General features: G+C 44.0%; 1 non-coding gene across 1 annotated transcript; it reads right to left on the bottom strand.

Annotated features, from left to right (window-relative positions):
* Nucleotides 1-10343: 10343 nt before the first annotated feature.
* TRNAR-UCU (transfer RNA arginine (anticodon UCU)) lies at nt 10344-10416 on the bottom strand. Its single transcript has one exon. It is a non-coding gene; the product is annotated as a tRNA-Arg (tRNA).
* Between the last annotated feature and the right edge of the window lie 14620 nt (nt 10417-25036).

Consider the following 25036-nt stretch of genomic DNA (forward strand, 5'->3'; position numbering starts at 1 on the left):
AGGCCTTCGCCAGCGTAATTTATAGTGTACTTGCGGCCGGTTACGTCTCAAAACTCATGTGCGTAAATCAGTAGCAAAACTCACGACTGCAAACTAATAGTTAAATTAATATTCCAATGAGTCTCAAAATTCACGACTCCGCATAGCAGGTGCCTGCGATGACGGCAGGAGGGGTGAGGTGCGCGGTGACTCACTCACCAGGCCTCTCCTGAGGCCACAATACCATTAACATTAAATTTATATCAAAAGGAAAAATACGTTATATTACCTTTAAGACCACAGAAAAATGTTTTGATAATAATAATAATAATAATAATAATAATAATAATAATAATAATAATAATATTGCATCCGGGAGATAGTAGGTTCGAATCCCACTATCGGCAGCCCTGAAGATGGTTTTCCGTGCTTTCCCATTTTCACACCAGGCAAATGCTGGGGCTGTACCTTAATTAAGGCCACGGCCGCTTCCTTTCAACACCTAGGCCTTTCCTATTCCATCGTCGCCATAAAACCTATCTGTGTCGGTGCGACGTAAAGCCCCTAGCGAATAATAATAATAATAATAATAATAATAATACACCTCTGTGTCATTCACCGACCATTATTTTCCCCTGTGTGTTGGGGTGGCAGAGTAACATCCACAGTATCCTCCGCCTATCGTAAGAAGTGACTATAAGGGGCCCCAGGGGTACTTACATTTTTTAGAAAAGGCCCTTGTTTTTCTTTGCCCGAAACCTTCATTTTCTCGAAGTATGGGCCACCTTCCATTTTTTCCCTCTGATTAGTATTAATAGAGGATGGCTGCCCAGTTGCACTCCCTCTTAAAACAGTAATCACCACCACCACCTTTTCCTTCATTGTTTACAACACTTATTGATTTTTAATGAACCTTTCCACATTTTATTGGCTGGGGAAAGAACCACCATCATAAAATATCATCAACATCAGCGCTGTGGAGTCTTTTTTAAGTCATCTAGCAACAGAACGTCAAAGATAGCGATTGGCTACTTCGCTATATTTTAGATAAAATTCTGACACATTTTAATTTATGATTTTATAAATTTGGTGACCCAAGTAGTCAATACTACGAGTATATAACATTGCGTTTCATGTAATCGCGTGGGGGCGTGATGTAATATATTAATCTATGCTAAGTAAGGCATCTGGGAGTACATGACTCAGTCATACGTGTGGAGCATGAGTTCATATTATTTTCGGAAAGCGTATCAGAGACCGTTCATCATACTCGCCTACTTTCTGAAGGGAATGGAGATAAGTAATTTAATTTCCCTGCGATGAGATTCATGACCAAATTAATCTCTAATGAAACTAAATGAGTGAATTAACAGTCGTAATATTTAATATCGGTAAAATATTCTTATATAAGTAAATGCCGTCTTCTGGCCTCATAATAGAACTAAGCCCCGGTAATTACTACCAACTGAAAATGTATTTTAACTAGCAGCAGGCAATATACCTACTTTAATTTTATGTCGTCCGGCTGCATGGATACATGGTTAGCATGCTGGCCTGTGGTCCAATGGGTCCAGGGAGTCCCAGGTTCGACTCCTGGCCGGGATTTTCACTTTCATTTGTTAATTCCTATGGCTTGTGAACTGAGTGTTTGTGCCGTCTTCAGCATTGGACTTCATGGATTGCAAAAAAAGAGGCGTATTTCTATTTTTCATCTATTCACATAATTCAATCGATTATCCACACTTACACGGAAAAATTTATTCATGACGCAACCGATTATTCTACGCGATATAACTGAATGATATTTGAAATGCATTTGATTATTTATTCCATTATTTAAATAACCGGATGGAAACTATTTGATTTTTAAAAAATATCCGATTATATCATCACTAGTAGGGTGGGCATATATCCATTCAAAGAAGAACTGGTCCTGCTCGTGAGGTTTGAGACTGGCCCAAAAAGAGAAACCTATTCTTGCTAATCCTCTTATTAGAATTCGTGAATTTTGATACTGGTGAGTTTTGAGACTCGTGGGTTCTGAGACGACACACTGATGGCCAATGGGGTATTCTTTCTATAACTTTTGAAATGAATTCTGTAAAATTTCATTCGGATAAGATTTAGGTTGGCTGAAATACAAAAAAATGGAAATAGAAACATCACTACAGTCTAACTGGGGAAAGGATTACCTCACCCCTTCACCGTGGAACAAAAACCTTCGCCAGAATTATGATCTGTAATTAGACTGGAGCTCGTTCATATAGTTTTATCTTAGAAATCACCACTACAGTATTCACAGACGAAGACTAGTAAAATCCTGAGGGGATGATTACACTGTCGTTACTTTCTGTACAATAATGAATAAAGTCATAAAAATCTAATCGTTTGTGTTCCTGGGTTAAAATACATGCTTGTACTGCCAGGGAACTGCTCCTTCATTAACAAAATGATTCCTGAGAAGATCCCTCATGTTCTTGGTCAACTGTGTCGAGTTTGTCCCCCCATATTTTTCCAAATTGCCAAGTTCTCTCAGAATTAATGCCGATGCCCCGAGTGTATCTCTCCTACTAAGCCAGCCTCTTACCCATTCCCTTTTTTCCTCATTTACTTCTTCCTCTAACGCTTCACTAACCTCTTGCAGTAATATGTTTGTAAATGTCTTTAAACACTTCCTTACGATGTGCTTACGTCTTGACATGGTGCTACTACTGTACACTACTCTACTGTATGACTCTACTCCCGATACGAGTGTCAACTCTACCAGACAGCGGTAGAGTAGAGTAACGTGGCTACTCTACTCGCCTCGCTACTCTACCCGTGTACACCAGGCCTGAGTAGATAGTAGAGCTACTAGCATCGTGTAAACGACTCGGATAGTAGCAAGTAGAGTAGAGTAGCTAGTACGCAGTAGAGTAGAGTGGGTTTCCACTATCCACTGTGGTAAAGTAAACTCGTGTCTTCATCCCGAGGTGGTGCAGCTCTTTTCAGGCACACCCCCATTGGAGGTGAGCTGCACGTACCATTTCAACCACATACCAGCCCTCCTGCCATTCTTAAATTTCTGGCAGTACCGGGAATCGAACCCGGGCCCCCGAGGAAGGCAGCTAATAACACTAACCGTTACGCTACGGAGGCAGGAAATCCACTGTGGTAAAGTAACTCTACCACTATCCTTCCCCCTCCACCGGAACCGAGCTCCGAGAGCTGGCGGAGAAGGCCGAGGAGGCTCGATTTCTCAGTTGGCGCGTCATTCGACTATTTCCATGTGTGTACTGACGGTATTCCGCTGAGTAAACTGAGCATTTTTGTGCGGTTTTTTGGCGGCAAAATGAAGTGTACGGAAGAAGAAACATGCAAATTTGTAGAACTGTACTGCGAAAAATAATGTTTATGGAACATACACAGTATTATTTACAGAAACTAAAATATGACACGGGCGGCGGGAGAGGACTTGATTACGAAAATGGGTAAAGAGTGTTTTGGTTTTATGGAACTTAAACAGAAAATTTTAAAAAATACGGTGTACCTACAACCAAGAACTGATGAAAATTCGTAAATCCAAGAAGTCTGGAGATGGTGCTGCAGACATCTACACTCCCTCTCTTAAATGGTTTAGTAAAGTATAATTTGGAAGGTAATACTAAAAGCCGTCCGCTTCTGTGGTGTGGTTAGTGTGATTAGCTGCCACCCCCGGAGGCCCGGGTTCGATTCCCGACTCTGCCACGAAATTTGAAAAGTGGTACGAGGGCTGGAATGGGGTCCACTCAGCCTCGGGAGTTCAGTTCAGTAGAGGTGGGTTCGATTCCCACCTCAGCCATACAGGAAGCGGTTTTCCGTAGTTTCCCGCTTCTCCTCCAGGCAAATGCCGGGTTGGTACCTAACTTAAGGCCACGGCCGCTTCCTTCCCTCTTCCTTGTATATCCCTTCCAATCTTCCCATCCCCACCAAGGCCCCTGTTCAGCATAGCAGATGAGGCCGTCTGGGAGAGATACTGGTCATCCTCACCAGTTGTATCCCCCGACCCAATGTCTCACGCTCCAGGACACTGCCCTTGAGGCGGTAGAGGTGGGATCCCTCGCTGAGTCCGAGGGAAAAACCAACCCTGGAGGGTAAACAGATTAAGAAAGAGAGAAGAATACTAAAAGCCTATTCATCCACAACGTAACATTATAGCTGAGTGGTATTAAGGGGAGGTACACCTATGGAGGTCAGACACATGCAGGTACATTGTCCTATAATGGAGAACAGACCTCCCTCTTTTCGATGGAAGAAGGATTTTAAAAATACCTAAACCTATAATAGTTTCGAAGATGCAACAACAAATATAAACAAGTGTCAGCTGGATTGTCCCTTTAAATGAAGGTTTCTCAAGTTTCAGTGTTTCACAACGTGTTCATCATGTGTCTCCACGTGTTTAAGTTAGACAGTGGTGCAGGACTGTGTACTTTAATCATATTAATAACATACATAGGGTCTTCTACATATCACTTGTCAATGCCATTAATTTTAAGCAATAACAGTAATGTCCACAACAAATAGAATAGTTTTCATATTTTGTTTGGAATATCCAAAATAATTATTGTTTACAGTACAATATCAGGTCTTGAAGCTTAAGCTCTACACTTAGGCCGTACAAGCAACGAACAGACAAATTACATAAATAGATCAGTAATCGGGGTATTAATGGCAAAGAAGCTACTACAAATTAGGCCCACTCCAGCATGATTTACTGTGTATTGATGGCTATTATCAGTGGCCAAGAACTTCAGAGTCACCTCAAGCTTAAATCTCGGTGTTATTGCATCTCTCATCACTGTGTCGTGTCTTTGAATTTGCGGTGTTATAGCATCCAACAGTGTCTGAAAGTTATCAGGCGTCAATCTCATACACTTTCTGTATTCTTCTTTATACTCTGTCGCAAGTTCTCTCAGAATTAATGTTGATGCCCCGAGTGTATCTCTCCTAAGCCAGCCTCTTACCCATTCCCTTCTTTCCTCATTTGCTTCTTCTAACGCCTCACTAACCTCTTGCATTAATATGTTTGCAAATGTCTTTAAACTCTTCGTTACGATGTGCTTGCGTCTTGACATGGTGCTACTAATCTACTCCACTGTTTGACGCTTCTCCCGTACGAACCAGGGGGGTGCACTCAGCCGTGCGCAGAAGGTGTTGCATTTTCCTCGCTTAGCGCATGACGTCACGGTGGAACAGCTAGCCACGCGGGACCAGGGTAGATCGAGGCAAATTCTTCAGTTATCACATGTATCGGATGTATCTGTTTACCTTTAAAGTGCGCGGGTGTTTAAAAGAGTGTCAGAGGACCTAGTTTCTTTTTTTCGTTTGTGCTGTTCAAATACATGGAATCTTTCGGCGTTAAATACATTCTCCCCCAACTTGGCAGGTTCGATCCTGGCTCAGTCCGGTGGTATTTGAAGGTGCTCAAATACGTCAGCCTCGTGTCGGTAGATTTACTGGCTCGTAAAAGAACTCCTGCGGGACTAAATTCCGGCACCTCGGCGTCTCCGAAAACCGTAAATGAGTAGTTAGTGGGACGTAAAACAAATAACATTAATTATATTAAATACATTCTCACAGCAAGTGTGAATCAAGATTGTCTGGAAAATATATTTTCGCGCCTAAGAGGTCTTGGGCATTTTTACGATCATCCATCTCCACCTGATGTGAAAAATAGCATCAGACTGTTGTTGTTAGGAGCCAATTCCAGCGATATTCCTCATTCCAATGAGTCACCTGTAGCTCCTGCCGAAGGAGGAGAATTTGTTACATCGGCTATGTTTGGCAACATCCTCCCGGATATGACAAGCTCTGGCGATGACTGAGGGTGACAAGGATATTAATGACATTGAATTGCCAGCTGTTGATAGTGATGATCTATCCTTACAGGAAAATACTGACTGTAGTATGGAGGGATTCAAATACGTTGCAGGGTTCATCGCATATCGCTGCCGAAAATTTCACAGGTCCCTGGGCACGCCTACAGGAGAGTTGTTGATACCACCTGATGACCCAAGTCTGGGGTGGGTACACGTGCTGTTTCGGGGAGGTTTGCTCGTCCCTTCCGATAGTTTTATGGAAATTATCACTAAATTCGAACTGATATTTGCTGAAGTTCACGGACGAACAGATTTGAACAGGGAACCAGAAGTTGTGAACAATATGTTTGTGAAGTTGAAAAGCCGTTTTCCTGACGTCCATCCACAAGTCTTGAAATCATGTGCTAAGATCCGAACCTTACTCCGTTTGCGTTGGTTAGCTGCAAAACAGAAATAAAAAAATGGAGGCTTCCCGTAATAATGAATTAATTAATGTCATTTGCTTTACGTCCCACTAACTACTTTTATGGTTTTCGGAGACGCCGAGGTGCCGGAATTTTGTCCCGCAGGAGTTCATTTACGTGCCAGTAAATCTGCCGACAAGAGGCTGACGTATTTGAACACCTTCAAATACCACCGGACTGAGCCAGGATCGAACCTGCCAAGTTGGGGTCAAAGCCCAGCGCCTCAACCGTCTGAGCCACTCAGCCGGCAAAGAGGCTGCCCGTAAGCGAAAAACGAGAATGTGGCATTTATCACCAAAGTAAATGTCAAGAAATGTTCGTTACCGTTGTATTTGTTGTTTTAAACTTCGTGTGCAAAGCCACGGGACCTTTGCCTTATGCGCAGAACTCGGAAAAGAACTTATTTCATACCCTGTCTCGCTTTCATTGACTACGATTCGAACTGTAGCCCTTTTGATGAAAATCGGATAGATAGTGAATATACTAGACTGTGATACTCTTCTAGACTAATGTTAACGGAAAGAAAGACAAACCGTTTATTTGGTGCTAGTGTTCCAAGACTTGAAGTTATTACATATCGCAATGTATCCTGTAAGTTTTCACCGTGAAGTGTTGAACAAATTAACAGTGTTTGTGATATAAAACAAAACCCATCTGTCAGTCAGAGTGAGGTGCAGATTCCATGCATTTCGTCAACATCATCTTCATTGAGGTAAGAGTGAATAACAGTAAATAAAAATAGTCTTATTTGTCCCGAATCTGTTGATTTAAACCTAACATATCGCGCACTTCTAAGTACCTCTTATTTTGTAGCGCTACGATGTTACACGTACTTTATCTTATACAGAATGTATGTTTCTACAGAATACATTGTATGCCGTTCAAAAATTATAAAATAGGCCTATCACTTCGGTATATTATTAAAATGTGAAACATTACCCGCGCGCTAATACAGTCTGCCGTCAGCGGCTACCAGCGATGTTCCATGGTGACGTCACATCGACAACCAATGGCAGCCCGTAACGCGGAATGACTAACCTTACTGTTCTCTATTAACCTTGGTACGAACGATACGAGTGTCAACTCGACCAGACAGTGGTAAAGTAGAGTAACGTGGCTACTATCTACTCCACTCGCCTCGCTACTCTACCCGTGTAAAAACCAGCCCTAAGCTTCGGTTCGTTAGATCGCCACAGCTATCACCCATGCGTTACTCATCGCATATACTTCCTCACCTCGTACTTCTCACTTAATTACATAGATAACAGAGTGCTGGTATTTCATTCCCGTTTATATCTATCTACATCCTTGTAGGAAGACACTACAGGACTGCAATATAGTTTTATTTGTATTGGTAGATCTCTTAAAATGAAATGCAGTATTTCAGGTTTAGTGTTCTCTTTTGTTGGTTGGAATCGAAGCCGTGATCATGGGTCGGACACCACCACTGATCTCCCGAGGAAGCTAATTAACCGGTGAACGATGGGTACGACCGCTGCAAAATTCAACATATTTATGTAATAGTACCGGTAATAATAATAATAATAATAATAATAATAATAATAATAATAATAATAATAATAATAATAATAATAATAATAATAATAATGCTTCGGATCTGCATAGGCTTGGTGGTGACCTAATGAGGATAAAATGAATGAATCAATTAACAGTATGAGGGGGTTGATCCTGAAAATGCCGGGCTGAGTGGCTCAGACGGTTAAGGCGCTGGCCTTCTAACCCCAACTTGGCAGGTTCGATCCTGGCTCAGTCCGGTGGTATTTGAAGGTGCTCAAATACGACAGCCTCGTGTACGGTAGATTTACTGGCACGTAAAAGAACTCCTGCGGGACTGAATTCTGGCACCTCGGCGTCTCCGAAGACCGTAAAAGTAGTTAGTGGGACGTAAAGCAAATAATATTATTATTATTGATCCTGAAAATTGAACCGGGGCCATCTGACCAAAGACAAGTATTCTATCCGGCCACAAAGCCGGACTTTAATTTGCTAAACCTTAGGCTACCTTCTCCACTGATCAGGGGTTGAGCGTTGGCAGTATCAGAGGCCAGGACAGTAGCTTGTGAAGCAGCCCTGACAACACAGCAGGCTTCTCCGTTGGATATTGGCTGCAGCTCAAAACGCTGAAGGCTTGGCTTCCCTAAACCAACCATCGAAAAGGGGACCCTGACCCCCTGAGTTTCTTTGGTGAAGTAATCAGGTGGTCAGACACTACCAAGTACCTAGGCGTTACGCTAGACAGGGGACTAACCTATCGTCATCATATTAATATTACTGCTGCTACAGCCAGCCAGCGTCTTTCCAAATTATTTCCGTTAATGAAAGCCGACAATGGGCTCACGAGAATTAACAGACTCCTGCTGTACAAGACGACAATACGTCCGACGCTAGAGTATGCCAGTCCTATCTGGGGCTGTGCTGCGAAGTCGCATCTGGCGAAGCTACAGCGCATTCAGAACCGAGGGCTGCGCTTCGTCTCAGATGCACCTTGGTTTACCCGAAATTCAGACCTCCACAGAGACAATAACATAGCCCCTATCACCGAGCGCATTATGAGGAAGCCAGGAAGCTCTATGCAAAGCTCGGTAACATCAATAATCCCCTCATTAGGGAACTGGGGAACTATGAAACCGAAGGCCTCCGTCACAAGAGGCCTAAGGTCCTAGTCTCTGCCCCCCCAACCCCCCTGTAACCCCCCCCCCATACCACAGGTCACACTCTGACCAGTTACTAATGAATATATAAACTGACCACCAAAACCAAAACAATCCTGCTCAATACCAGTTAATTCATGAAACAGCACTCAAAGCCTAAGTAGGCTGAAGGGCTAAAATCTCCTCACGGTGCAGGCCCTGCCTGCACCAATGAGACGGTCCTGTGTGTGTGTGTGTGTGTGTGGTAACCTAAGTCTAGTGATAGCCCACGTCTTGATCCCAACATACGCCACTGGAGGTAACGTCAGGACGAGTTATCCGAGGGAGTGTGAGGCCTCGAGTACCTAACACCTGATCAACTGCTAGGGCAGTCCCTTTCTTAAGAAGGGCTACATAAGGCGCTGTTTGTGTCCGCTACATTGCCTTATCAAAGGGACATTCCTCTTACACGGCTACACGCTGAATGAAAGAAACTGCCAGTTCGTACGTTCTTTTTTTAGTGCAGGAGGGAGAAGTGCGTGCGAATATTTTCCTATTGGCTACTTCCGTAAACACACCTTCTCCCAGAAGTACAGGACTTTTGCCGCATCCGATGTACGCGTAGCCATTGTTGCCAACCGAACTGTTTGAACCGCACATTTACGGTTTTCAACCCTCTACGTAAGGTGTATGGTTCGAATGTGAAACCGTACGCTTTATATGCGGTTTTGCGATATTTTAAAAGGAATAAGTTTTATTATTGGAAATGTTCAGATTTTGTGTACAGTTTGGGGTTTTTTCTCTTGATTGAACATACCTCATTTCCTGGACATATATGGTGTGGCCTCCATTTCTCCAGGGGACCCCCAAACTTTGAATGTTGTGATTCAACTTTGAGCTGATTTCAGATCAACCAAAGAAGCGCCTGAATAGTCTGACACGTGATATTTTTCTGTCTCACTCTGCAGCCGGGATTATCCTACTTCAGTCTTTATCAACTGTGGATCTCGTAGTCGGTAGTTGTATGTTTGTTCACACTCTTGGTCTTGGATTAGCCCATACCGAACTCCGCCAATCGTTTCTTAACCAGTGTGAAGTGTGGTGTAACATCAAACATGTAACCACCAATCACTAGGCCTACTGTTCTGCATTTAGGGCAGTCACCCAGATTGCAGATTCCCTGTCTGTTGTTTTCCTAGCCCTTTCTTAAATTATAGCAAAGAAATTGGAAATTTATTGAACATCTCCCTTGGTAAGTTATTCCAATCCCCTTCCTATAAACGATTAATTGCCCCAATTTAAAAATCGGCTGATATTGCTATTATCAGTTTTCATCCTCCATTTCAGTATCGGACTTTCATATTTGTTTTCCAGACGCAAATTTTTGAAGTTCACTGATAGTTAAAAATTTGCGTCCCTTGTGGGAATCGAACCCACGACCTTTGGATTAGAAGTCCAACGCGCTATCCCCTGCGCCAAAGGGACTTAGTAATTATTCCCTAGTTGTTACTCTTATGAATACATTAATGAGATTTCGTCAAACTTATGAATAATATTGCGATGTAGGTACTTACAAATTATTTCGCGTGATAATGCAGTGTTTCAATTTGTTGTTGGTTAAGTTACTGAGTATTAAGTACCGGTATATATTATTTTATTTGGCGTTTGTTTTGAATGTTAAATAGGTAAAGATTGCGGTTAACTTCTGTTTCCTAAAATAAAGCAGGTCCTTCGACGCTCAAAAAATTATACCTTTCTGTTAAAACACCCAGAAGGGAACTAAAGTACAGACAGTCGTGGGAGAGTATAGACCGTTGCCTACGCTATAATACAAGGCCTTGAAATGCACTAATGAAAACGGGTGCCACCTTAGTTCACCGTTCAGCCACTAGGATCGCGCTGTTGCCCCCTAGTGCTCACATGGCCGTGTATATCTATAAGTAAATTATATCCTAAATAAAGAGAGCTGAATGTTGTAGGTGTCTACAGCTTTAAAACTTTCCTACTGATGGGCTTCTTTTCGAGTTTCAAAACTTTCTCACTTCTACTTGAGTGGCTCGAAGCAATGTTGTCTAATAGAGGTCTCAGAAATTTTTGGAGTAGAAAAAGAGGTAGTTTGTCGTCTTTACACTCTCTACACTTAATTTCACTGATGAACCTGGTTTTCAGAAAAAAACGTACACATTTTTAGTAACTGTCGTCGGGGTAAATACTGCACAGCAGAGGTAACAAATTCCGTCATGCGCTGCAGAAGAGCCACAAACGATGATTTCGGGTATCTGAGGGCTCCTCGATCTTGAAAGCGAATAAGACACAATGTTGGACTTTCACTAGCTGGAGAAGTGATATGTTCTAAACAGCCTTCACAGTCTGTTTGTTCTTCTGCCACACGTACTAAGTATCCTACTACCATAGCTAGAGAAATACCAGGTATTGTAGTTGTTGAATCTGAGACAAATTAATCATATTTATGTACTAGCGAACACTTAAATAAAAAAGTATTGTTCACACAGATCTGATGTAATTTACCTTGCAAGGGTTTCGCAATGATGGACATTACGTGTTCAGGAAGCTGCGGAATTTGCACATCATCGCGACTTTCATTCCTTCTATATCTTTCATCCATCTGGCACATTCTTGGTTGTAGTAAACTGGTTCGTACATTGCGGATCTTATTTTCATCCCTCAGCTCAACATTGCCACGTTTTGATGCCGCAATAATTCCTGTATGGAGCGTTGTTTCGATTGCGTTAAGGCATGACCTAGCGTCCACTGTGTCATTGTATCCTGCTTTGCGTCGTAGGTGGCTAAAGAAAAGCTCGATATCATCGCTTGTTAGATTCCTCGTCAAGACATAATAAAAATTTATACTTATGAGGTATTTTACGCAGGCCACAGTGGATTGGGTAGTCAAGACCAACGCCTGATACGTTTCCCTCGTGAATCTTTTCTCTTTCTCTGCATGCATTTGAATGTTCTTGACATATGACAGGAAATCATTTATTAACCAACTGAGGCGTTCATCTTCAATGCTGAAAAATGCCAGTTTGTTCTCATTCCTGGAATATGTCCCATACGAGGTGTTGCAGACATCATGGGCATCGAACCACTTCATAAAATGCTCCATGAAAGAAATTGTTTCTTTTAAACTGTTCCTGTCTTTAATGCTCTCGGGACAAACCACCTCCATACTCTTCAAACCAGAGATTGTTTCAGGGGAAAATACAATTTTGGGTCTTGCTACATTCATTTTCTCCAAATTTGTAGGGTAAACTACTTTTCTGGTTAGTTTCCTCACCGGCTTCATAATTGAAGATTTCTGGAGTTTGAAAAGACCTCTCAAATGATCGCCGGTCACGATAGCATTGTTTACAAAAAAGTCTCGTGACAAATGTTGGGATCGCACGTTTTTTATGACGTGACTGGGATCGAAGCTTCGAAACAGAGGCCTAGTTTTATCAGCTGGATGTTGTATCTCATGCGTAATGCTTCCTCCACATAATGTTTCGAACATCGAAACATTTACCTGAGAATTGTCGGTCATAATTCTGATCACTCTGAAACCACACTCTTCAACAGCATTTAACGCATCCAAGGTTAATTTTGCAAGTTGTGAGCCCGTAATGGATGAAGTGAAATAGAAAGCCACCGGTATTCTGTAATATGTAGAGAGTCCCTTGAACAAAATGCAGAGTAGTTTATTGGCCAACCTATCTTCGATTCCAAGAGCGTCAATGTCAATGTCATTGAGTCCAATAAACATATCTAATTTCCTGTCATACATAAGTTTCGGCTTTATGGACATTTCATCTATTATAAGGGAACCAACCTTTTCGTTATCGTTCACTAACTACAGTTTTTTCTACCAGTAATCGGGCTTTAGTTAGCGAAGTTATGCCGGTCTCCCCTTTTGAGTATCCAACATACGATTTCAACATTCTTGGATGAGGAAGATGCAAAATATCGAGTGTTCTGAGAAGCCGATAACCAGTTGGCGACCTTGAAGATAATAGCACACAAATTTTAACTGTAGTGTCCTGATATTTTCATTTCTTTTTTCCAAAGCTCTGAAGTTGTTCTAACAAAAAGTTTGCTTTCATATTACCTCCCTCAGCTTCCTTCTGAATTTTAGAAGCTCGACTTGCAAGATTTCCGGGATCCTTCTTTACCTTACTAAGTTCTGCTTCCAAGTCACGAATTTTTACGCGCAACTTCTTAATAATTGTCACGTGCTTTCTATTTCTTCTGATCTCCTTCCTTAATTTCCTGGTAATGTATTTTGGTACTGTTGATTTTAGGACGGGAGAAAACTGTGTACCTACTGTTGTGGTGCCTACATTTATCAGGTCAGATTCTCCAGTATTATCAGGCACAGGAGGATCGGATTGTTCCACACATTTTCTCTTATTTCTTATATACTCATTTTCACTGTCCGTTTTTTCAAGCTGTCTTTTCTTAAGAGCTTTCCTACATTTTAAAGTGACTTGTTTGTGTTTGGGGAACTCTGTAAAAACTGAAGGGACTTTATTAGGCAGAAGCGTCTTTTTAGATGTACTTATACTAAAGTCTTCTTCTCTGAATTGTTTACTGCACACCCTCGATTTTTCTGTAGAAACCCAGAGAGATCCCGGCTTGTCTCCTCTGCGAGATATAGCAACAAGCCACCGTTCTTTTAAAGCACTATTCACTGGAAACTTGTGAAATGAAATTCCAGTAACTTTAATTTGTCGTGAATGACAATAAGGAACACAGCAATAAACCATGATTGAACCTGCGAGTGCTTATTATCACAAGAATACACACATTCACAACCAACTCAATACACACGTTTAAGGGCGCGAACCTGGTAAACAGGGGGCAAGGTAGCGATCTTAGCGGCCCGCCAATGAACTGCAGTGTGACCACTTCTATAGCGTTTTACGGGCTCTATTTCCAGGCCTTGTATTATAGCGTAGGCAACGGTATAGACAGTATAGGCCCCGTGCCTATAGCAATTCGCTGCTGCGGGTGGTTTTTTTTTTTTTTTTTTTCTTCGCGGGGGCCCCCGAAGCCCGCTCCCCCCGCGTGACCAACGACTCAATCTACATGGCCTCCGACATGCTATTATTTCTAAGAAGAAGAAAGAGATAGCAGGGAAGAGTGGGAAGTGATACAAGGAGTATCTGCCGGTTTCCGAGTCAGACTCGCTACCACGGCAAAGTTTGTGTTGGTTGGATAGTGTTAAGGTATGGTATTGAAGGGTCAGGGAAAAACCACATAGGCAGAAAGAAGAAAGAGCCTACATGTAAAACCTGACATCTTGTGATAGCACATGCAAGGATGTGGGCTGGAAAAAGACCAGAGGTTGTGTTAGTTAGGAACAGGTAACATGCACAAAACATAAACCAATTCCTCGCCATTCCATCGCCTGGGGATCGGTCCGTCTGGGCACTGCTGGGACTAGCGCGGTCCTTGCCGGCTGCGGAGCCATGCGTCAAGTACCACTAGGGCCTGTCGCACGACTCCACCTCCTTGGGGTACCTCGTACCCAGTCTCCGATCCCGGAGAATGAGGCCAAGCCCGCCGAGGCGGGGGCCTCCTGGAATGGGGTGGGTCATGGCGCCGGGCCTCCCTCCTCTCTGCCCGCGCCATGGCCCAGTAGACTGGGCAACTGCGGTGGGAGGCCGGGTGGCCCCCCGCGCAATTGGCGCACACCGGCGCCTCCTTAAGTGTTACGCAGGCCGTGTAGTGGTGATCACCACCACAGCGGTTGCACTTCACTTGGAGTCCACAGCTAACTTGACGGTGGCCCCACCTCAGACAGCGGAAACACTGCAAGAGCTGCTGAGGGGGACGTTTGACTCTCACCTGACTGCCGCTACCCGCTGAGGTCCTCTCCTGATTGGCTCCTCGGCTGACTGCTGTCCTGGGAGCAGTCCTGGGTTGCGGCTTGGCGGTCCTCTCCTGGTGAGCCAGCGACGCCTTCTGCTTCCTGGTGCGGCGTCGTCTTCTTCTTCTTCTTCTTCCCGGGGGTTGCTTCTCGGCGGGGGAAGAGGCCTCGTCCTGGTGGCCCTCCTCCCGGCCTGGTGACCCCAGGGTAGCTGATGGTTCCGCTGCGTCGCCGTCTTCTTCCTTCTCCTGGCTGGCGGCGGCGGCGTCGGTCGCTGCTAACGCTTGACTGCGTTCCCTGTCCTGTGGGGCGCACATCGAGGTCTGCAGCTCGACAGACGTGCTGTCAGGCTGGGCCTGGACAGCAACCTCAGAACGCCAGGGGGCGTCCTCCTCCACAGAAGTCGCACAGTCGCGACGCCAGGGGGCGTCATGCCCCACCTCCGTGGTGGCGTCGCTGGTCGCCGGCTGGGTGGCCATGACTAGGTCGGTATTAACCGCCCTATTCCTTAGCCTCCTCGGCGTCTCCCTGGTCTCCGTCGCGGCCCTGACTGCGCCGGTGTTCATCCCTGGCACTCCGTCCCTCCCTGGTAGACGGATGACCTGGAACAGAGAAGAAAGCTCCCTCTCTGTGTCGCGCATCCGCTCCTGGTCGTGATGCCTGATGATGAGGCCTCCTGGTAGGAAGCTCTCGACGGCCATGGTTGTCGAGATGATCCTGCCTCCTCGGCGAGGGCGCCGCATTCTGTCCAGGACGAGGCCCCGTTCAGAAGTTACAGGGCGCCCCGGCTTGTAGTACACGAGCAGCGCTTCGTGCGCCGGGTCGGTGTAGCCTTCGGAGAAGAAGAAGCCGTTAGGGGGGTCACACCCGTCCCTGTAAGGCTCCGTCTCCACCTCGATCTCCGGGTCCTCCTGTGGCAGCTCCGGCTCGGGTGCCGGGGTCTCCGGCACAGGTTCCAGCGTCTGCGGCTCCGTGTTGCTCTCCGGTGTCGGTGTCATGCCGGTGAAGAGATCTCGGAGCAAGTGCCCGATCGCCACCGCCCGTTCCTGGGTCGTCATCGTATCCGCCTGGTTGTCCATCCTGTAACAAACTCTGAAAGAGAAAGAGCGAGCACTGAGAAGTGCTCAGCTCAGACAATCTGCTGCGGGTGGAAATTACGAGAACTACTTAAGAGTAGCGCACCGCCGTCTCGATCCTCCTATTACTGCCTGCTCTATGCAAGCCTTTTTGCGACTACGCTGCGACAAAATTTCTCCGCTAGATGGCAGACATAGACGCACAATGTTCTAAACTTCTTCTAATGACGACAGCCTACAAAACACTATGCAGTATGGTCATATGTTCACTGAAGCTCGTAAATTACATCAGTAATATTAAATATCGGCAATATTACCTGTATGAAGTCGCAGTTGGCCTCTTTATGCACAATTTTAAAAAGATTTTCCTGGACGAAGGCTTGGAGTGGTACCGTACTTTTTTGTGTTCTTGCCAACGCAATATCAAATAATTGAGCTCTTACGAACTTGGTTAGGATAATATCACTAACAGTTTGCTGATTACACTGTAACAAAACACATTCTAAAAGGTTTTTTTGCTATTTGTTTTACGTCGCACAGACACAGATAGGTTTTATGGTGATGATGGGATAGAAAAGGCCTATGAATGGGAAGGAAGCGGCCGTGGCCTTAATTAAGGTACAGCCCCAGAATGTGTCTGGTGTGGAAATGGGAAACCACGGAAAACCATCTTCAGGGCTGCCGACAGTGGGGTTCGAACCCACTATCTCCCGGATGCAAGCTCATAGCTGCGTGCTCCTTACCGCACGGTCAACTCGCCCGGTATTCTGAAAGGGAAGACGTCGCAAGTCCTCGTATTACGCTCGTACGTTTGAAGGACTTCGACAATAAGGCACAGCAGCTTAAACGAACTCCTGCAGATGCTTCATCAGAGCAACAAAACTAGGTTTTGGGTATCGAACTCTTCCTCTGTCCTGATGCATAATCAGTTCCATTTAGCGGTGTCGAAGCTCTAGGCAGTGAGATGTTGCTGACACAAATGTCACACTCCATCCTCTCTTCAACAACACGAACCTAGTACCCGAAAATTAGGATTTGATTTCCTGTTCCTAGTTTGATTGGAATATTATCGTCTGGATATCTGAGGTTGTCCAAAATGTCTAAACATGAAGACGTTTTGTGATTGTCCGTCACAATTCTTATCACAAGGAATCCACTATCCTCCACGGCTTCAATCACCTTCTGTAAACAAATCCGCAGCCTGTTTCCAGTCATTCGACCGGGTCAGGGATGGAATGAATGAAGCCCCCATCTAGCAGCGAGGATAGGAATTGTGCCGGCTGCCGAAGTCTGTCGCACCCCTCCGGGGTAATGATTAATGAATGACAGATGAAATAAAATGATATTCTAGAGTGTTGCTGGAATGAAATATGACAGGGAAAACCGGAGAATCCGCTTTGTCCAGCACACATCTCATATGGAGTGACCGGGATTTGAACCACAGAACCCAGCGGTGAGAGCCCGGTGTGCTGCCGCCTGAGCCGCGGAGGCACCATCACCTACCGAAATAAGGTATAAAGGCACAGATGCGAGAGTAATCTGAGGATATCCAATTACTTCCTTTATTAGGCCCTTACCTAGATAAAGCCGACAGCCGCTTTTCTCTTAATGCCCTTCTAGACGGTATTTCATGGAGTCGTATCTTTTCTGGCTGCGAACAACCTTGCCGAGATTGGAAATACGGTACATAACAACTGAAAATTGCGGGGAAAGAATCTGAAGTTTCAGTTCTACGAAAAAAATACCTTGCGCGAATGGGAAGAAACAAGTACCAGCACTTTAAAATCACTTTTGAAATATCTATAAGCATAACATGATTAATTCATTTCACAGTTATATACAAAATATATCTTGTACGAACGGAAGTGACCAGACACGTTTACACATTGTACGAAATAACTCAGGGTTTCACACACATTCATGCACCAATAACACAGTGCTACATCCACAATGACAGCGAAGATTGTGCGTCTACCTCTGTACTCTTACGGCGAGTTGGAGAAATTTTTTTGGTAGTCGCGCCTTCCTGTGTTAAACTGGTGGCATAGAGCAGGCAGTATAAGAGGATCGGGACGGCGGTGGAGTAGCGTGTACGAGTCTAACACTTGGCCACCTGGATTCCTCGCTGCACACCCCCCTTTTCTGCACAATTTGTGAGCAAAGTGAATGCTCGTAAGGAGCGCTAACGAGTTTCGATTTCAGTAATAGCGTTGCCTACGAGATACATTAGGCAACGGTAATAGCCGTGGGAGCGCTAAAGGTGTGGTATGTATGTGCCATCTTTCGGTTCAGTATTCAACTAAACTATTGGAATGGCTGCAATAGCCGGTTAAAAATACCGTATATGTATTATGTTATCCAGTCCAACTGTACGAATACCATTAATATAATGACCCTATTTATGTTATTTTCTCCTCTGCCTTATTATTACCATATATTTTACCGAACTCGTACGCTCATGTTCATCGATAGTACTGATTATATAGGCTACTTGCTGAACGTATTTCTAATTATTATGAAAGGTGTTGTCAATATTGTTCGGGGTATTTGTGGACCGCAGAGGTGAAAGAAGGTGTCGGGATGAATGGGTATAGCTACAATGTCAAGAAAAGAATTTAAAGCTTAAACTGGAGGTTATATTTTTCAAAAACAACAAACTTAACAACTTTTCACTTAGTGAGATAAAAATGGCATTTCAGGTACAAAATAGAAAAAAAATCAAAGATTTCAGAACTTTAACACTCTTGGGCTTCAAGCCCCTAGTTTTACAAATTTTGAGCTCCCAGCTGAAATTTACAAACGAGCACAAATTTGTTCAAAAGGCAGAAATCCCCTAATCCACGGAGCACTGCTCCAACAATCACAATACCGGTATCAGGCCTCCCAGATGCACTTTTATACACTTGAAAAAGAGCTAACGTGCTCTCAGTTCTCAAGCCTACTCAAGGCAACACCAAAAATATCTTACCACTTTTGGCCTACCAGGGCCCAACTTACAAATTGAAACAGGGGTATCTCGTACCCAACATATAGGGCCTTCGTGTAAAAGGAATAACAGTTAAATAAATAGCCCGAACACAAATGAAAGGAGGCTAATGCTTGCACTCCTAGATATGAACACTTAAAACCTAAGGGGCACTAGGCCGATGAAACAGGTGCTATTCCCAAACTATGGAGGTGACTCGAACAAGAATAAATTAGAACATTACGGAAGGGAAGAAAACCAGTTACAAAACGTAGTCACCTCAGACCAATATGAAGGGGAGCTCGAGAGGGTACATCACTCTCTATCCCCGATTTACAGTTAAAGATTTTATGAAGTTTTACATTAGCCGGCAGAAAGTTACATTTTTAGGAATACTAGGTTACATAGGTAATGTTTCGGACCTTTCCCTCAGGTTAAGCTGCGGAGCTAGCAAGAAGGTAAGATGTTATGTGGCCATTACTTTGCTGAAGAACTCCTGCCTGATGAAAGAGGCGCCGCCCCCCTCCTGCTTTGACACACACACTAGGTCAGATGACGATCAATTGGCCAAGAGACGAGAAAATTCGCAGTTTATAAACCCTCGGGGAAAGTTCGAGACCATTCCAGATTAAACTAGCCACACCCTCTCACGTTTATTGGTTGATTTAAAGGTTACACTCAAAATCGAAGAAGAAGGCTGTGATAGGTTGAAAACTAATTACAGAAGTTTGGGATTGGCTAGATTCAAAACTGTCGGAAAGAAAAGATAAATATTGCCAACCCAAAAATAAATGAGCATCAATTAGTAAAAAAAAAAAACTTATGGATACAAAACTTCTTTAAAACAAAAATTCATTCACTTCTCACCAGGGTGCATGATCATGGTTTTTCAGCAGTGACATCTACGGAAGAATGTCCAAACTTCTTGATGAATGGTTAACAAAACAAGTAGTAATTCACACAGTAGAGGAAACTTCAAAATAACAAAATTCCATCAGATTTTAGTGGTGACATCTTGTGAGTAAAGATTTAGGTAGGTCTAGTTTCAAGCTCACGGTTTCTCCAGTAGAGAGTTCTTTTAGGCGCAAGATTTAAATGCAGTGCGTTGGGGTGTACATCCCGGTAGAGATTCCCCCCCCCCACCCCAAATATCTTTCTTAGGGGCGACACAGAAGAATTTTCAAAAACATTATTTCCAGTTGAAGAAAATTTCTAAATTTATGTTTGTTGATAGGTAGAAGGTTGTTAAACTCCAGCTTTAGAGTGTCCTTGTAGACATAGAAGATTAAATACAAGTGAATATTTTTGACGGCAAGTTCTGCCGCCACTGCCGGTATCCGGTCGAGTTCGCCCGGACCCCTCAAGTACCCTCATATACACCTCTCCCGCTACTATGGGAGGGGTAGCCGTGGTGAAGGATGCCGCAGATTAGATCTCTATCTACAGTCCCCAGATGAGTTGGCGGTAGGGGCGCCGTACTTCAGCCTTTGTTTGAAGATGGACTCCGGCACGCCGTGCACAAGGATTCTTCACGGGAATGGAGTGGGCCCGTACCCCATTTCTGTGGTAGTACTGCGGCGAACGGCTGCGGGGGCACTGAAAAAATAAGATCTCGGCGACAGAAAGGTGTTGTTGTAGACTTGAGATTAGGGGGTACGCTCTTTATTGATGATGCTGAGGGCCGGGCGGCGTGGAAGGCTTTTATGCCAATGGTGTGGATGTGCAGGAGATGGGGGCTTGGTAATGGCCACTCAGGAATGGACAGCAGGAAAACCAGAGGGGAAGATCGTACATACAGTTTAATAATTTTGGGCAGATGGCCTCCCAAAAAATATAACCTTCAAACTGCTGTTAAACGTTGATGGCTAAGTTAATAATGACATTACAGAGGTTTCACCAGAGATAGGTGAACCCTAAAGATCCTCTACGTGGTTGGATTGCTCACTAATAATGCAACAGGAGTCAGAAAATCCAATATGATGCACGACCCATGAAATCTGGGGCAAGCTTGCCCGCGGGAACAAAATTCCTAACCATGACTTCATCTCCTACTTTTAAATTGGTGGGCCTCCGTCCACGATCATATCTTTCCCTAACCTTTTCATGTGACACTTTAAGATTGGCCTTAGCCTTTTTCCATATATCTCTAATATTATCGGGATCTACTGTCTCTGGTAGAGTATCTTTAAGTGACCAAAGGTTAGAGAGCGGCGTGTTAGGCAGAAATTTAAACATCAGGGAAGCAGGAGTAAACTTATGGGACTCATGAACTGCCGAATTCAAAGCAAAGGCCAACCAATGCAGGGAAGTGTCCCACCTGGAATGATCTTCATGATGAAATGCAATGAGAGCTGATCTAAGATTACGATTGACCCGTTCAGCCAGAGATGGATGAGAATAATACGCCGATGTAGTTACATGTGATATAAGCGGGTCAAAACAAAATTTACGGAAGGGATTGGATGTAAATGCCTTAGCATTATCAGAAACTAAATATTGACACGGACCAAAGGAAGCAAATATGGTATTTAAACAAGAAATAGTGGACTGAGCGGTAGCCAGCTTAGTCAGAAGTAAGCAGGAAAACCTAGTGAAACCATCTACACACACAAGATTGAATTTGTTGGCGTTCCCCTTTGATTGGGGGAAAGGTCCGACGTGGTCGATATAGAGGCGTTCCATTGGGCGCGAATCTTGATGAGAAGATAAGAGACCTAGCTTAGTGGACAAGGTGGGTTAACTAAGCAAACAAGATATACAAGCTTTTACCAATGCACGAATTTCACCGTCCATACCTTTCCAAATAAACATCTCTCGGATATTTTCTCGAGTTTTGAAGATGCCTAAATGCCCCCCTAATGGGGTCTCATGGTAGTACTTGAAGATCATAGGTACAAGTATAGCTGGAACCACAAATTTCATCTTTTGATCATGCCTCGACGGGCAACATAAAACCCCGTTTCTCAACACATAAGAAAAAACATGTTCCCCAGAAGGAAGGGTTTCCATAATAGGGGCCAGCAAAGGATCTTCACGTTGATATTTTTCAATATCCCTAAACAACATGGGGGCATCAGTTAGAATGGCATTTACACCCGAAGGTATGGGCGTGGGAGGAGACGAACTATCTTCCAACTCGGAGGTCTCCACATCATTAGCAAACATGCGACTTAGTCCATCCGCAACAACATTTTCAGACCCTCTGATGTGTCTAACATAAAATTGGAAGGTCGAAATCCTGATGGCCCATCGGGCTATACGACCAGTACGACGCGGCCTAGATAAGACCCAACTTAAGGCTTGGTTATCTGTTTCCAGGTCGAACTTAACATGTTGCAGATAAAGGCGGAACTTCTCTAATGCAGATAAAAATGCCAAACCCTCGAGTTCATAGATGGAGTACTTGGCTTCTTGAGCCGATAATGTCCTAGATGCATAGGCGATGGGTCGCCTTCCGAGTTCAGTTCCATGAAGAAGCACAGCAGCCACCGCCGACGACGAGGCGTCGGTTTGAACGATGAATTTCTTCGAGAAATCAGGCATAGCAAGGACAGGGGCGTTGCAAAGAGCTAATTTTAGATCTTCAAAAGCGGCTTGTTGAGACGGTCCCCGCTCAAATTTGACACCTTTCCTACGAAGTAAGTTCAAGAGTGCCGCTCTGTGAGCGAAGTTAAGAATAAATTTCCTTAAGAAATTCATCATGCCGATGAACCTGACAATACCTTTAATGTCCTTGGGAGGTTTGAAATCACGGATGGCCTGTGTTCTAGAATGATCAATGGACACACAATCGGGCGACACAATATGGCCTAAGAATGACATGGAAAGCTTAGCGAAAGCTACCTTAGATAACTCCACAGTTAACCGTGCCTTACGAAGGCGATTAAGGACCTCTTTTAGATGATCAAGGTGTTCTTCAAAGGTCTCAGAAAATACGACGACGTCATCAAAATAATGGTACAGGTATTAAACTTGATGTCAGGGAAGACCCTATCTAGCAGTCTCGTTAGCACAGCTGCCCCCGTGGGGAGCTCGAAAGGCACGCGGTTGGACTCATGCAATTTCCAATCCGTGGCATAAGCTGTTAGATGTTTTGATTCTTCTGCTAGAGGGATTTGATTGTACGCCTGATTAAGGTCCAAGATGGTGAAGAATTTAGCTTTCCGAAACAATGAAAAACAAGAGCGAAAGTCGGGAAGAGGCACAGATTGTAACAACACCTTCCGATTTAAAGCCCTATAGTCAATCACAGGCCTGAAGCCACCTTGGGGTTTCGGAACCAGAAAAATGGGCGATGAATACGCCGATTTTGGAAGGTCAAATAATACCATCTTTTAACATTTGATCGATGATCTCCTTGAGGGCCTTCATTTTAGGAGGAGATAGCCTATAAGGTGGAAACCTAACGGGGATCGAATCCGTAACCTCAATCTTATATTCAATAAGGTCAGTAACACCAAGGGTATCAGAAAAGACATCAGGAAACGACTGATACAACTTACGAATACTATCAGCCTGTTCCTCAGGTAGATGTCTAAGGTCTAACAACATCTCATCCTAGTTAGGCGAAACCGATGAACATGATGCAGAATTACACTTAAGCAAGGGAATTTTACAGTTACTAGCAAATTTGAAGGTGCACGACTTGCTCTGAATGTCAAGCGCTTAGCCACAAACAATTTAACTTTCCAGGTGAATTTAAAAATACGAATTTTGGCGAATTCGAAACCTAAAACTCCTAATGGAGAAGAATTAGCCGAAACGCATTGTACTGAAGACGAACAACAATCAGAAAGTTTACAGACAGACTTCAATTTTGAGTACCATTTAGCCGAAGTAAGAGAACGAACACTCCCAGAGTCTAATAGAGCGGTAACCAGCTCACTATTCAATTACACTTTCAGAAAAGGGACTAGTGCGGGGGGGGGTCTCCGCCGCAATCCTAAGGCATTCTTTAGGGCATTCGAATTCGGGGTTAGAAGAACTTCTACCCTGTTCCGAGCTTTCGATGGTTTTAATCGGGGCTGAGCCTTGGGAAGGTGAATTTGCCTACTCAGCCGATCCCACTAGTCACTTTCTATTATTCGAGTTGGTGGAGGTTGCACCAGAAGTTGAACAGGAGGGGGTGCCATTGGCATTAGGGCAATTCTTGGCGAGGTGATTAAAGGAGCCACATTTGAAAATTCCTTGTGATGAACCTGCTCCATTCTTTGTCTCACTGGATTTAATCAAAGGGCACTTATTACGCAGATGATCTGTCGACCCACAAGCATAGCATTTGCGTGTGGTGAAAGTTCGGCGAGGTTGAGGCCGAAAGTTGCTCGAAGACGGAGGGGGGCTCCTTAGCGACTCGTAAGGTGTCGGCGTATCTAACTCCTTCGGCTGAGACCACCATAGCCTCTAATTCAGCAAAAGTTCGAGGATGCGACGCAAAACACAAGTACTACCTATAGGAAGGGGAAATGCCTTCCACAATGGTCTGCACGATCTGATCTTCCGGGAAATGAAGAGCGAACACCCTTGTGTAGAACTTAATGTCCTGGATGAAGTGAGCGAGATTTTCATCCAGTTGCTGTACTCTGTAATAGTACTTTTGGATCAAGGAAGACATGGCTCGAGCCGGAATGAAATTTGCTATAGATGGGCGTGGAAGTCTTCTTTAGACGATTGTTCAGCTATTGCTCTGACTATCTTGTCCGAGAGGACACCTATGGAGTAAGGGTAAATAATTCGAAGAATCTGAGGGGGAGAAAGAGAAAACACTACAGCGTGATCTTGAAATTCAATTAAAATTCTTAAAAATGAAATGACATCATTAGTAGAATTAATCGAACATTTAGAAATTCCCCTAAGCAACATAGTCAAAATATGAGGCAAACTACTAAACCCAGGTGACATAATAGGTAACGGCCTAGGGGTGAAGAAGCTTCAGAGACAGTATTATTTAAAAATAATGGTGGAATGGATGCACGACGATCAGGCTCATTTCCTGATGTGGCAGAATTTTGTTGCGTTGATACAGATTTTCTACTTTATACACCCTTGGAAGAATCTTCCTCACTCACGATATTCACGACCGTGGCTTGGTCGGCTTTGGGAGTATCAGCCCCAGTCAACAATTGAAGAACTTTATTTGACATTTCAGGGAGGTGTTCAACAAGGTTACTAGCCTCCTTGCCATAGTCTTCATTTAGT

This window comes from Anabrus simplex, chromosome 2 (assembly GCF_040414725.1).
Source record: "Anabrus simplex isolate iqAnaSimp1 chromosome 2, ASM4041472v1, whole genome shotgun sequence".
NCBI lineage: Eukaryota > Metazoa > Arthropoda > Insecta > Orthoptera > Tettigoniidae > Anabrus > Anabrus simplex.